The sequence below is a fragment of the Falco naumanni genome, chromosome 4, assembly GCF_017639655.2.
Source record: "Falco naumanni isolate bFalNau1 chromosome 4, bFalNau1.pat, whole genome shotgun sequence".
In the NCBI taxonomy this organism is placed as follows: Eukaryota; Metazoa; Chordata; class Aves; order Falconiformes; family Falconidae; genus Falco; species Falco naumanni.
Genome location: NC_054057.1, coordinates 80271176 through 80286505, shown reverse-complemented (window position 1 = coordinate 80286505; position 15330 = coordinate 80271176).

Sequence of the window (15330 nt, the reverse complement as noted above, 5' to 3'; positions counted from 1 at the left end):
GGCATGTTATTCACATTACAATGAAGTTTTGAACAAACAAATATGCGATCACTTATAAAACATTTTCCCTAACTTCTAATGAATATGTATTTAAACAAGATAACAGGCTAGGATGTTGGGATCTTCCATTCTGCCCAATCCTCAAACAAACATCCCCTGGAAACTCATAGTATGAATCTCCAGAATATAGAATAAGATGTGAGATACTGAGTAAGGCTTCTCTATCACACAAAACAATTGAATCTTTACACTTTGATTCTGCAGTCAGAAGAACTTCAACTGTATGGGTCCTAATGTTGACCCGTGTGCATCTCAGAGCATCACAATCCTGATTTGGTAATACTGCCTGAAAGAGTTACAATCACAATGAAAGTTCCCATTGTAAAGCTTTTTATTGAAACCATAATGTGAATATAATGCTTTGGAAAGACCTGGATTGATGCTGTAGGCTATAAATAGCTGAACTGGTAACTGCCTTGACTGTGAAGGCACGAAAACTACTTGTTTTTCCAAACCATTCAGTCATCCCTAATTGGACCTGGGACATATATTGGGAGATAGGTACTACTGAAATACAAATAGTATTAACAATAGTTTCATTAATACTATCATATACTTGCACTGGTACCTCTAAGAAACATGATACATACCATGCAGTTGTGCCCATAGAACAATCAATGTTTCAGGTTTGTTTTGTCATCTCTATTAAGCTATCACACATACTGCTGCATGTATAAAACTCCACCTCGGTTGGAGCTGAAAGATTATGTTCAGAAACAGCACACATTTGCCCAATTTTCTTCATCAGCATTTAATGATGGTTGTGTTTGCAGTGACATGCTGCCTAAGAGCTGAAGTAATAAACAAAATCATATCTACCCAATGGAGCTTACAACCCAAGCAGTACTATACAGACTGCATGGAATTACTCATATGAATCCCTCAAGCTGGATCTGCTCACCAACCTCAAGCAAGACTCATGTTCACTCTCCATCCCAAAACTGCAGGCACAAGATCAGGTGTTTATTTCAGCTGTCGTTTCCCACCTGTAATTCTTCCCCCATATGAAACAACTCTCCTGTCTCACCCACCTATCAGCTGAGGCACGCAAAAAGAACTGGCAACAGAAAGCATACCGGTCTGCTCCAAACCCTTGCCTGCAAATCTGTTGACTTCAATGGAGTTACAACAGGCAAAAGATGTTTCAGTTCCTAATGAAGTTAGAATGAGGGAGGATGCTGGCTTTGTCCTATTCTAGATGGATTCCATTGCTTCCTCAAGTTAACCATTCCTTATCTACATCACCTACAGTCTCATTCACTGGAAGTATAAATTCCCCTTTGGCTCTCCCAGCCAGACAGAAGCAAGCTTAGAATAACACTGTGCAATTTAGCAAATATTAGTACTATCAAATACTAGATCAGGTTGCACAGCCACATCCAGGCAGGTTTTGAACAACAGCACAGCCTCTGCGGGCAGCCTGTGCCCGTGCTCCGGCACCCTCCAGGGAAAGGAGTTCTGCCTCGTGTTCAGGTGGAGCTTCCAGTGCCGCACCTTGTGCCCATTGCCCTTGTCCTGCCGCTGGGCACCACCGAAAAGAGCCCGGCCCCGTCCTCCTGGCACCTGCCCTTAAGGTGTTTGTAGACCTTGAGAAGCTCCCCTCAGCCTTCCCTGCTCCGGGCTGAACAGGCCCAGCTCCCTCAGCCTCCCCTCACAGGGGAGATGCTCCGGGCCCCCCATCACCTCCGCAGCCCCCGCTGGCCCCTCTCCAGCAGCTCCCTGTCTCTCCTGACCTGGGGAGCCCAGCACCGGACACCGCACTCCAGACGCAGCCTCACCAGGGCAGAGCAGAGGGGGGGATCCCCTCCCCCGTCCTGCTGGCCACGCTCCTCCTCGTGCACCCCGGGACACCACTGGCCTTCTGGGCCACACGGGCACGCTGCTGGCCCATGGGCAACGTGCTGCCCACCAGCACTGCCAGGCCCTTCTCCGCAGAGCTGCCCCCAGCAGCTCAGCCCCAGCCTGCACTGGCTGGTGTGTGGGATGGTTCCTCCACAGGTGCAGGACCCAACACTTGCCTTTGTTCATGAACTTCATGAGGTTCCTTCTCCACCCAGCTCTCCAGCCTGCCCAGGTCTCACTGAACGGCAGCGCAGCCTCCTGGTGTATCAGCCACTCCTCCCAGTTTGGAATCATCAGCGAACCTGCTGAGGGTGGGCTCAGTCCCTTTATCCAGGTCACTGATGAACAAGCTGAACGGGACTGGGCCCAGCACTGACCCCGGGGGAACACCGTGAGCTACAGGTCCCCAGCCAGACTGTGCCGCTGGTCACAGGCCTCTGAGCTCTGCCATTCAGCCAGAATTTTGCAGCAGTCAGTCCCCAAACTACTCATCTGTTCAAAAATTATTCTGAGCACCAAACAGAGCCCACAGAAATACCAGTGGGACATTCCAATACTAAATTTGCTGTTCCTGTTCTTTCTATTTAGAGATGACCTCCTCATATACTCTGAAAACTACGAATTAAGACCCACTAAAAACTTTTGCAGATACAACATGCCAGGTAAGCACCAATCCTATCTGTAAGTAACATACTACGGTGGAAAGGCATGTGAACAGCAGTAGTGAAAGCAGTAGTCAAAAAGTATAGATAACAGGCAGGAGAGTTACTGTAGCTGAATTAATAATTGCAGTTAATGAAGGCTGTTATTGCTACACAGAGAAATGCAGTAGTCCTGACCAGAGCTGCTAAACTGTAAACATTGTGAAACTGCTGGGATGCTGTTGCTGGCACTTACCTTTGAAGAGGATTTGAGCTATTTTTGATCTGATGGACTGGTTGAAGATGAGTCAGATATAAAATTATAACTCTTTCTCCAATTCACTGAACCTTTTGCTGCACTCCCCCTTTCTAATGTAATTTTACATCTCTGAAAAATTAAGCATGATGCACTGCAGCCCATAGTAACAGATGAAAGGGAAAACATTACCTGAACCACACAGTAGAAGTCTCGTCCTGATTCAGGAGACAAGAATATCTCTTTCGACTCACTGTCATCCCTTCCCTTCAGGCTCCAGCTACAATGCATTCTGCCCTTAGCTATTATTTAACATTGAAATGCACAATATTTACTTTCTGAAAACAGTTGCTCCTGACCGTATGATGGCAATTCTTCATTGTGCAAATATTTGAAAAATGCTTTGCATCATCCAGCTCTGTCTGGAGGCGCCCCCAACAACAGCATTTGGGTGTGTGCCACCATGAGTGACTGGGTGAAAAGAACTTGAGCAATGTAATTTTTCAACAAGTCTTTTTTTTTTTGTTTGTTTGATGTTGCACTCACTGCCAAGAAGAAAATCTCTGGGATCAGATATGTGGGACTGCATTGCTCCCCTGGCTGAAATTTGTAATGTCAGTGAATACTTTTATGATGTAGCTAAAATAAGTTCTCTGAAGAACTAAAGATCAAGTAAGACATACACATGACTTGTTAGCTCAAATAGATCTCTCAATAGGAAATGCCGTGACTATTCTCTCATTGGCTTTGGATGCCAGAAAAATACTGAAAAAACGGCATCCACAGGGGAACAAATCAATAAGCCTGAAAATCAGTTTCTGTACTCTTAACTTCATATTAATACTTCTCTCTGATAACCGTGAGTGGGTAGTTAGGGCCTGAGGACCTATGGAGTCAGGGTGTTCAGACAGGCAGCTAAATTATCAAACGTCTATTTCAGACCATCTTTGACTGTGAAAAGTATCCAATTACCAGCTGACCACTGGCAGTGCACAGCTTCTCTTCTGCATGCCTCAGGCAGGACGTGCCCCATCTCTTCTGAAAATTGTCTTGCATAGACAGAATGGCAATGCCAAAGGCTGTTAGAAATCAGAAGCTCCCAGGTCTATATACAACTCTGCTGGTGCATGGAGATGCCTCCTGCACTTCAGCTGGGGACAAAATATTCCCACTAATGCACTACATAGCGAGCTTCTTATGAAAGACAGAAATGAGAGCAGGGGAGGAAGGGTATCACTGAATGTTAAGGAAATGGCTGAGTGTAAAGAAATCTGTAATCACATTGATGAAATAGATTCTGTTTGGGTGTCCCCTCTCTGGGATAAGAGATGGCACAAACTGCCCCAGAAGGATGCTGTTGAGGATCTTTTACAGCCTCCTTCCTCTGTTCAAGCTTGGGTATAAATTATAAGGGATATAAAACTACAGGAAAATAATAAATATAATTTCTTGTTTATGGAAGACTAACTTCCTAGACATAAACCAGAAAAGAAATGCTACCAATGATGGCAGAGCTCCATCAAAGACATAGGGGTGGTAAAAGATAGTTTTCTACAATAATCCATTAAATAACAAAGGATTGCGTTACTTCAGAGGAAGCAAAGAGGACCTTTGCTTTGATTTACGTAAGGCTAATGACAGATGGGAATGATATATAAAGGAAAGAGTACGATAATAGAAATCACAATATCTTAGGAGAAACAAGCTATATTTCTTAATGCAAAAAACATTGAGGGATACCTACAATCTCTTCCCAAGCATATTGAAATAACTGGTGTATGAAATTACAAGTAAAAGCAGACAGTGTTTAATGAATTTGAATGAAAGCTAGCCTAGGGTTTCAGTATGGCAAATATGTTTATATTCTAAAAAGTATTTTTAGAAAGTATATATATTCTAAAATGTATTTTTTTACATTCAGTATAATGCTAAGTCTTAGAACAAATTTTGAAAGAAAGGACAATTAATCATAAGGAAGCAAACAGAATGTGTAGAAAAAATGCCTGGTTTACCGAAGTAGAGGATGTTAGACTGAAGACTGAGTTAGTATATTTTGAGTAAGATAACTGCCTTTTCAGAACTGAATAATGCCACGAACTCCATCTACTGAAGTTGAAACATATCATTTGATGCAGTGCTCCATAGGAAATCATCACTGAAAGTGGAGATGATAGGGACTAATACAAAAGCAATGTGAACAAGGAGCAACAGGTTACAGTAAAAAAGGAGTTGTAAGACTGGAGCAAATTACCTGACAGTGTTCCTCACGGATCAGTCTTTGGAGCAACATCATTTAATGTATACTTCCATGAATTAGGAATAACGATCAGGCGCAGCCTCAAAAAATTTGTATGTGATGCAAAGCTGGAAGGTATTGCCAATGCTGAGGAGGACCAGATCATCACACTGGAATTAGATGACCTTCTTGCCTTCAGTGATAGAAATTTAATAATGTGAACTGCAAAGTCATGTTCTTGGGATTCATCGGCTGGAAGCAACAGCGAAGGAAAAAGATCTGAGTGTTCTGATAGATTGTCAGTGTGCCAGAGCTCCCAGTATGGCACAGCTGTAGAAACACATAATGTAATGTTCAGATGGGTTAGGTGAGATTTTTAGTAGAGAAGGAAATATTGGGACTTTTAGACAAGGCCCTGGTAAGATTTTATGTGAAGTATTTATACAGTTCCAGTCAACAGTGCTAAAAAATATTAGCTTAAACTGGAATCAGTGCAGACTAGCTATTAAAATGATTACAGAAATATCAGTTTTAGGGAGAGATAAAAAGAGCATGATTTGTTCAGGGTGACAGTGGAGAAACAATATGCAAGTCCTTTATAAATAGATTTTGAGATAAATATCATGGAAAAAGAACTAAGTTAAAGGTTAACATGACTGTGAGATCAAATTCTTATCATATGATCAGCAGTATGTTTAGACTGAAAACTAAAGAAAACATTTCTAACTATTCCAAGGAGATTACACATTAGCATGATCTTTGAAAGAGACCAGTAAGGGCAAGGAACGTAATAGTCTTAAAATGGCATTTGATATAGCCATAGAAGAGTTGTATAACTAAGTCAGCAAATGAGTCTGTGGTCAATAAATATTTTAGATATACCTAAAGAGGTCTGAAACAGGACTAGATCTCTCTTGCTCTGTATTTCCTGTGTATGGATCCCATGCTTCACAGAGCTTTCTGATTGCTAAAAGGTTCCATCCATCAAGAGGGAACCAGGGTGTCCCTCCCAACACATCGCCACTGCTGCACAAGTTAGCTTCTGAGGTTTTTTCACATTTCTTTGAAACACTGGAGCTTTGCCAACTGTTCAGTTTCACCCCTGAAAGAAGACATCTGCCTGGGAAGTGCACGTTGCATTGGATGAGACATAGCTAATGATCTAGGTCTCATCCCAGACAGCTGTGATTTGTACCTGGGTGTACTGATGTATGGAAGGACACACACACAATGGGACCTCACTGGACCAGCTCCTCCTCTCCAGTCCCTTTCTGCTGCACTAGCTCAGTGCAGTACATGTCACCTAATAGTACAGTCTGGCTCTCCCTTTTCAAATGTAATGCACTCTCTTCTATTGCCTAAACTAATTATTGGTTGACATTTTATCCTCAACAATCTTATGGCTGAATTTTCATTCCTTAAGTGCTTGCTTTTTCTATTCTTATTTATCTTGGTATAAATCAGGAGTAACCCTCCTGTATGCTGCCCCCCCCCCCCCCCCTTGTAATTGAAATTGGACATGGGTTATTACAGAAGACTTGAGAAACTTGGATTGCTTATTATATTATTTTCAAGTACCCTCTGCCTCCTAAGAATTCTATTAGCATCACCTGTTCAGTCTACATTCTCTGTTTTATTGATTCTTCTTTCTTTTATCAAAGTATGGTATGCGATAAAGAACTTTTACTGTGATACTGTGTAAGTTCAAGGACAACACTTCTGTGCCTGCCAAAGGTGAGTCTCTGAACTACAGTAGGAGGCTGAATGTCTTTATGTTATTCTTTTCTCTACAGCTATCATCTTCCCCACCCTATTTAGTGAGGAAAGAAAAACAGAATAGTTACATAACATGTTCTCAACAGGAAGCAAAGTAATTGTCAATATAGTTTTTATTTGTTTGCATGTCAAACTGAAAAAAAGCTTATATCCCGCTGTGAACTACCTAGCCAAATATAATCCCTTCTTATATGTCTCAGAAATACCTATGCCATCTCAAACATTTGTGGGAATGGTATTAATAGCAGTAACAACAACAACACATTTACCATGGTTTGAACTCACTAATATTCCTTTTAAGCTCTTTCCTGATGGTAATATAATCTGCCTCTAGAGCTCTCACATAGAGCACTCAGGTTGTCCATCACATGAAATCTTTTCTTATTTTCTGGCTTTTTGAACATGTGAAATTGGTATGACTAATTCTGATCTAATCACAAAATACTCTGTAACTTGTAGCCTGTCGGTATAAACTGGTTTATTCTCTTAGAACAAGTGTAATTCCAATAGGCTCTGACTGTGCACTTTAGACACTTCTGCATCCCAATGGATATAGCACTGCAGGATATTTCAAATCCCAAGGGACTGCTTCGTTTGAAACTAGGTCTTTTATTCATTTGATGATCCACTTTCTGAGGTTTCTACATACTACAAGGCATCTATGTAAGATATAGCATGGGTGGATATGATTCAGGTAGTGATGCCAATGGGAGCTATTCATAGCCTGATGAGAGAATCAAGACTATAGGGGGAAAATCCTTCTGGAGAACTAAACCTCCACTGTGGAGAAATGCACTAGGAAAGATGGCAGCGGGATGAAGGCTCATGCACAACATACCCTGGCAGGATGGAAGAGGTTTGTTTTACCTCAGAGCAGCTCTACGCTCATCTGCAGGAACCAGAGGGGACACAAAACAACAGAGCAGCTGGAAGGGGCAGCACTGGAAACTTCCTTGACTTTGCTGCTGACATTTTGTCTCTTGATTTTCACACTGCAGGGCAGGATTTAGTGACTAATCAATAAACGGTCCTATTCATTCTGCCAGCTAACTCAGCAGTGTAAGAGGGGTAGATTTTTCCCTGAAGTATGATTACAAGTTTTTTTACAGGCTTGATTTTTTACATACTTACAGCGTCAGCTTGTCTGTGTAGCTTGCATGCACATTGTAGAACCCAACAGCATGCCGACAAGAGATTAAGTTCTGCGGGAACGCGGTTTAACTCACAACCTGATGCTGCTGCCTCCTGGCACGGAGGCACCCCTCGTCACCCCCCCCCTTTGCCGCAGCTGCCCTGGGGACCCTGCCGGTGGCCCCGCAGCCACAAGGTGGCGCTCAGCAACCCCGGCTGCGGGCACTGCGCCCGGCCGTCTGAACGGCGAGATGCTGAGCTGGGCTAGAGGCTGCCTCGGGGCTGGGAGCCAAGCTGGGCGAGTACTTCACACGCTTAGCTCCTTGAGCAAATGTTTCCTACATCAGTATTTGCAAATTCTCCACGTCTAACGGCTTTACATTTTAAGAAGTCTTAGGAAGTGTAACAAACATATTAAGGTAAGATAGGAAGGGAAAGAAAATTGGGGTAGCCAAGAGACATCCTAACATCCTGATGTCACTCCTACCAGAGCTTGTAACTTGGTATTTGCAGCCTTAACACACTTGTCCTATTCTTTCTGCCAAGTTCAGCCAATGCTAGCAAAAGCAGGAAGGGCAAGACAGCCCGAGGTGTGTAGTAAAAGACAAGATCTTGTTCACATTTTCACTCATTTTCCTGTCTCATTCCCTTCTCCCTGCCTATTTATTTCTCTTCCGTCTCCATTCTCTGCTTCTACTGTACAGTTTCTCAGAAAACACAAAGGAAGAAGACTCAGTAAGCCAGCCCCTGACTGACATCTTGCCATCATGGCTGCAGCAAAGCCGTACTGCAGGGGGCAATTCAGAGATGGATCTGTGGATCTGATGGATCAGAGTGAAGGAAAGACTGCTAGACCTCACTGATGACAATAAAAAGCTCTCCCTAAATAGTTGCTGTGATCACACCCTCTGTTCCTTATATTTTTCCTGTAAAAGGTCAGGCCATGTATGCTTTATTCACATAATCATGTCAACATGCATCACGTGCACTGTGTGCTACCTGTGGTGATACTAACTGGGCAAGATTAGGTATCTGTATTTATTTATATTGTACTTCATCTTGGAACAGGTGGTATCCCTGATTTCTTGGCATCACCAACATGTGTGAGGCCCATTCTTGCATGCACTGACGTCTATGGCTGCTATAGTTGTATGACTTATCTCTGGGTAATGCCAACTACATCAAAATTATGTTTATGCATAAGAACTGCTTTATTTTTCAGGCATCCAGCTTTAGTGCAGGCAGCTCAAAAATGCCTTCCTTTCTTTTCTCCTTAATACCTTGTCAGAATTTGATTAGCGCATTACCCCTTCTATTCTTCTAGGACCAGCCTTTAAGCAACAGAATTCGCTCTTCTTTTCCATCCTATTATTATGACATTTCCTCTTAGGCAAATCCTGCCTGCTCCGTGAACACAGAGGACTCCAGAAATAATCTAATCTGCAAGGACTGACTGCCAAGTGGGTGTAGAATTTAACAGAGTCCATGCACAGTGGCTACATCCTTTGCAAAGACTAGTTCCATGGTTGTTGACTGTTACATACCTAGAAAGTGTAATGGAGCGCAAGGTGCATGTTTGGAATAAATAAAAATCCACTGCCACTGCTCCGTATCACCCTCCAGGAGCATCACAGCAACATCAGAGCCATTAAAAAGCCTCTGGTGGCACTGTGCCCATTTGCCCTGGTGAGACAGCTTTGAGCCACTGCTGAATGCCTCAACTAAGCTAGAGGAACAGTATTTATCCTTCCGCTTCGGTTTTAGTTAGACAAGTCAATTTGCCCAGCTTGATCCCTCTACTGCTCCAGCAATAATTACCCAAGATACAGCATTCCTTTGACCATTATAGGAGCAGAATACTCCACAGCTGACTGCTCCAACAGCATAGTTTAAGTTATACTTCATCCAAAAGCAAAGTACTGCACATCTGCTACAAAAAGCTGGAAGACCTCAATTCCCATCCTGCTGCTTCAGCCACTTCGAAACAAGTCTTGAACTTTAAATGCCATTCAGAGATCACAGAGATGCATTACCGTATCCATGATGATTTACCATTTGTTCAGTTGCCCCTTTGTCAATTAAAACAATCAAAGTTACCTTTCCTTTTCCAAAAGTTTGGAAAAGGCCTGCTGAACATTCAAAGGATGGCAGTATCTATCACAGTAGAGAAAGATGTGCTTGCTTTCCCATTGCTAGTTTCAGCTTTGGGGGGGGGGGGGGGTGTCTATAAGCCAGCCATAAACAGCTACTTTTATTTACAATTAAGATCCAGATGTTCACCCACCAAAGTGAGATAAATCTGCAATGTGTTTATATGTTTGTGCCTTATTTAAAGGAGACACACCAAGAAAAATTTCAGTGCAGAATTGCTGACTGATGGAACAACAGCTAAAATTTGCATGATCTTTACCCACATTTTTACACTGGCTTGGTCTGTAACATTACTTAAAACATTCTCTACTCCTCAGACTAATCTGACTGACTTACATATTTATTCTTGCACTGCTCCAAACCCCTGTACAACAATTACCTCCCAAAGAATGTGAATTTTGGAAAAAAACCACACAAAATCAGATCTAGATAGGAGTTTCATTCTATGATTGACTCCTTCCCTCCCTCTTTCACACAAATACTGTTAATCCGTGCTTTATAAAAGTAGCTGTTGTGCAGCTGTCTAAAAATAGAAAGCTTTACATTTTTTACTTTAAAAAAAAAGGCAAAACAGAGAAATTATTCTCTGATTACTCTCTTTCTGATGCTTTTCTTTTGAAAGTAAGTTATTGATTGAAAAATGTCATTTCCTCTTAACACCAAAGGCTTTTTTTATATGAGGTGTATATGTATATACACGAGGTACATAGTTGGTAGAAAGTCACATCAGGTTTTCAGTGTGAAAGATGCTTAAAGAACAAAATCATGACCATAAGCATTTACTTTTATGATAATTGTTGAGCCTGTAACAACTAATATATGTGACTACCAGTAGAAAAGCAGTGACTGGCCCTTTCCTTAAAAAGGAAGCACTTTGCTCCATCTTCTGGACAAAAAGTGGCTGAACAGGATGGCCAGTTTTGCAGCCAGGCCACTCCACGCAATCATACACTAAAGTCCCAGTGATGAGGAGCTTAGTGTACTGAGTTTGTGACAAGAATTTAGCAGATTTCAGATCTAACCCAGGCTCTAACCCTGGCTCCAATATGGATTTGCAAAGCACAGTATTGTGCTGTAATACCACACAGTAACCACTTTTGCCACAACCTAGACCACAGCTCCTCTTTAGCCACCACTTACAAGGGTCACGTTAGTACATGTAAATTAGTGAAGATGGAGGGTTAATGTAGTCCAGTGTCAGCATGTCACTTCTTAGCTTCAGTAAGCTGGGGATCTTGTGTCTGCACTGAGGAATGATTCATTTTAAAAGAATGTAGGTATCAAAATGCAGGCAGTTCTCCAACTACATACAAGTTAGACTATCTGTTTCTTGCTGATACAAATTTTCACACGCTAGGGGGGAAAAGTGCTGGTTTCATGCATCACTTTGTACTGGATTGCATCCAGTTGCTTTACTTATCATTATGCAACTTAACCCAGGGCAATTCAACACCCAAAGACAAAATTAGAAATACATAAATATATTTGTACTGTTTCTTTGCTCTCCATAACAATATTTCTTTCGCTCCCCAACCCAAGATGAACTGTACTACATGAAATATAGGAAATATAGAAAAAATACCAGTAATTTTATTTTCCTGAATTCAGTACTATGCCATTTATTATTGTCTTGCATAGCAAATCAGATGGGACTGTTTCAGTTTAGAATAAAACCTGATAACTGGGAAAATTCATACACAGACCAAATCTACCATAAAGCAGCCCTAAAACAGCCAAAATTTCAAATTACTTCCCATAGAAGCAGAAGCTTTGTCAACGTAGGGATAAGCAAGGACTCAGGACTAATGTAAGTCAAATTCTTTTTTTACCAAAACGAATAGCATATAGAAAAACTTAAAAAGAAAAAAGAACTCACCTGTATTTAAGGACAATTTTCCGTCTCTAGAGATGGAATTAATTAATGGTAACTTGCAAGCTCATACAACACCTTTTTAAGTCACTAAAAGAGATTACCCATGTTTTACTTAAAGGGAATCAGCATATTAACATATAGGAACAACTTTGTGATACACTTACACTGATCTTACTGTCAGACTCACCCATCCTGTAATGAAGCAGTTTATAGCACAAGAATCTATTCAACATACACTGAGGTGATACCACAATTTCCCTTTTGGCTTTGCCCTCTTTCTCTCTCTCTCTTTTAGGGACAAAGCCTATCGCTTAAATGCATGAGTGGCCAACTGCACAGGGAGGTACCGACACAAAGCACACAATAAATATTAACTGTCCAGGCCCACAGGGACACTCAACATCAACATCAGAATTAGAATTCAGATATCCTGTCCTGGGTTTTGTATGTGTCTCCCTGATAAATGTAAATGATGTGAATAGAAAGACAGAAGTAACCTGGTGGAAGAACTACGGCATGTACAGTAGTGGGGTCCAGTCCTGTACTTGCTGTTGATCCCTAACAGAGCAGATCCTTACTCCAAATACCAGCCTGCTGCCATTCCTGGGGATCCTGCAACCATTGCTGTTTCAAGAGTATCTGTTTCCTCCTTCTACTAAAAATTACCATTCTTCTTTGGCCATATGTTGAAATATTCCTCTTTTGACTGGAAAGTAAATTTAAGAATATGGCTAATATTCTGAAGAATGTGACTGATTATAACCACATTGCCTTAACAGAAACTTCCATTTATTTTGACAGAGTCCACAAAGTAGGTTTCACTAATAATACTACTATGATGGCTTTAACCACAATGAGCTATAGGATGAAAAATTTAAAGAGCTTGATAAAAACAAGAACACTATTTAATTTTAAATCAAAGTAGTAGAGTAACAAAGAAAGATTCACAGCTTCTGTAGCTATCAGATCCTCCTCTCATTAAGCAGCTTCCCAATGCTAATTACATCATAATTTTAATGGGCAACATTTGTCTTATTGTGGTCCAGATTCTTTTGGCACTGAAATCAATGGGAATTTTGCCATTGACTTCAATGGAAACAGGAAGTCTCTGTATAGTAGGCATTTATAAGTATCATATGTTTGTCCCTATAATTTATAAATGATTGCTCTGCTTGGAAGACTGAATCTTACTCCAGTCCCTGTAAAAAGCCAAGGAATTTCCTTGTCTTGGACCCAGGAACAGTGTGTAGGCTGTGTATTGTATTCATTCCTGTAAGGGAAAGTTAATTTCATTCTGCAATCTCATCTGTTCTCTAGCCAAAACAGAAATGACAGCAGCAGCCTCTGAAAGAGCTATGCCCAGCTCTCATCAGCCAAAGTGACAGTCACTGTGCTATATGAACCAGCAAGACTAAAGAGGTAGGACACAGGGGTATCACTGGCCTCGGACAGAGTACAGGGATACCCAGGGTGAGATGCACTGAGACTTTAACTAGATTCATTTGCCCAGAAAAAGTATTGCTGGTCAGAGGGATTCCTTAATGAAGGATAAAATCACCTAATTACTATCAGTTGTTATGAAGTGCAATTCTCTGAGCATCCTCATCTTATAAAGTTATAAATACAAAAAAGCATAAAGAAAAGTTTGACAGAGCTACCACACAAATACAGAGTCTGCCTTTCCAGGCACAGGGGAAAATCCTTTCCAAGTGCTACCAACTTGAAAAGATCATTTCTTTGTAAGTTGTTCAGCTGGGGGGATTTAAATACAAATGCTAAGTTAAGAGGCCACAATCCCAATGCTGAGAAACTCAAAAGTTCTACAAGAATGAAAAGCAAAGAAAAATAATATAAATAGGAGCAGGTAATAAATTTCAGTGTTGTCATACTCACTAATGCAATACAAAAAATGCTATTATATAGGCACTTTACCCTAATCAAAACAAATTAAGAGATTGATTCCACAATCTGTATTCATTAAATTCCCACTCACTCCTTACCAGAGCTCTGATTAGAAATTTGCAAAATCTTCTGTTTCCTAAAACTTCACAGCTATAGAATTTACAATCCAATTCACCACTGAGCAAGCGCTGCCTGCAGAAATGTCAGATGAAGCAAAATATCTCAGAAAGATCTGGAAAGTGCTCAGCGTTCCGCAGAAATGAAACAGCCATTATCATCAGGGTAAAATTCCTGTCACATATGATTCAAAGAAATGGACTTTAGAACGTTAATTGCATGTATTTTAAAGTCAACACAATGCAGACAGTGCATTACATTTGTTTGGGGAGGTGGCCTGGTGGCCTAAATTTCAATGTTAAGAGGAGTCATTTTGCCCAGGTTTTACACTGTACCAGCAGCTTCTACTACAATAGTTGCAGACAGATTTTTAAAACTCAGCATTCAGTATGCAGCTCTTCCAAAAACCTTACTCTAGGTGGTTTGTCCATATTGTGCAGGAGACACACTGTTAGCTCAGTTGCAAAGATGTGCTCTAGGCATCATCAGAAAGTATGTCCCTTCTCCCTAGCTTGTCAAGATCGCACTTTTTCACCTGCATGAAAAGAAAGGAAATACGATGCTGCATTTTTACCAATGCTAAGGAGAAAAGAGACTAAGTCCTTGAGAGTAGTTAAAAATTGGATTCATATAAAGAAAATGTCTCCCATGTATTCACCTCAAAACCGTATCACCTTCCCCAAACAAGCACAATCTGATAAAATTTGAAACCAGTATGTGGGATGTAATCAACAGGAGAAGCTAGGGAGAATTTGGATTCCAGTGACTCTTTTGGGTACGGAGGCAGAGCGTATTACCCAAACAGAACTCAGTGTTTTTGTTAAATATAGCCCTAAACTCTCGCTATGCTTGAAAGTATGTGTCAGCTTTATCTGCATTGACCAGTCTGTAATTTTACACCCTGTCAGGGATCTGTAAAAACAGTCTTAACACAAACTAGCTCTGTTTAGCTCACTGAGAGCCTGCCCTTTTAGAAAACCCTGGGGCTAGAGTAAAATTCATGGTCTTTTTTCAATTTTGTACTGTTGCTTTTGCACCGACAGCACCCCATTAGTACTGTGAGCAGCAGACAAGCTAGATAGTTCTTACTACAGCATTACTCAGCTTTGCTCTGTATAAGCACAGTGGCAGTAAGATACATGACCCTTAGGGACTAGAATTTTGAAAAAAATCATTTAAGGGTCCTACAAAGATTTCTGCTTTTCACTTACAATTTTAGTGGAGAGAATTTCCCACCAACAAAAGGGATCCATTAAGCTCTTTTTATTTCCTACTTAACTTGTCGTATTAATGAATTGCCTAAATAATAGCAAAAAAATAAGAATATTCAAGTCACCATCCTTTA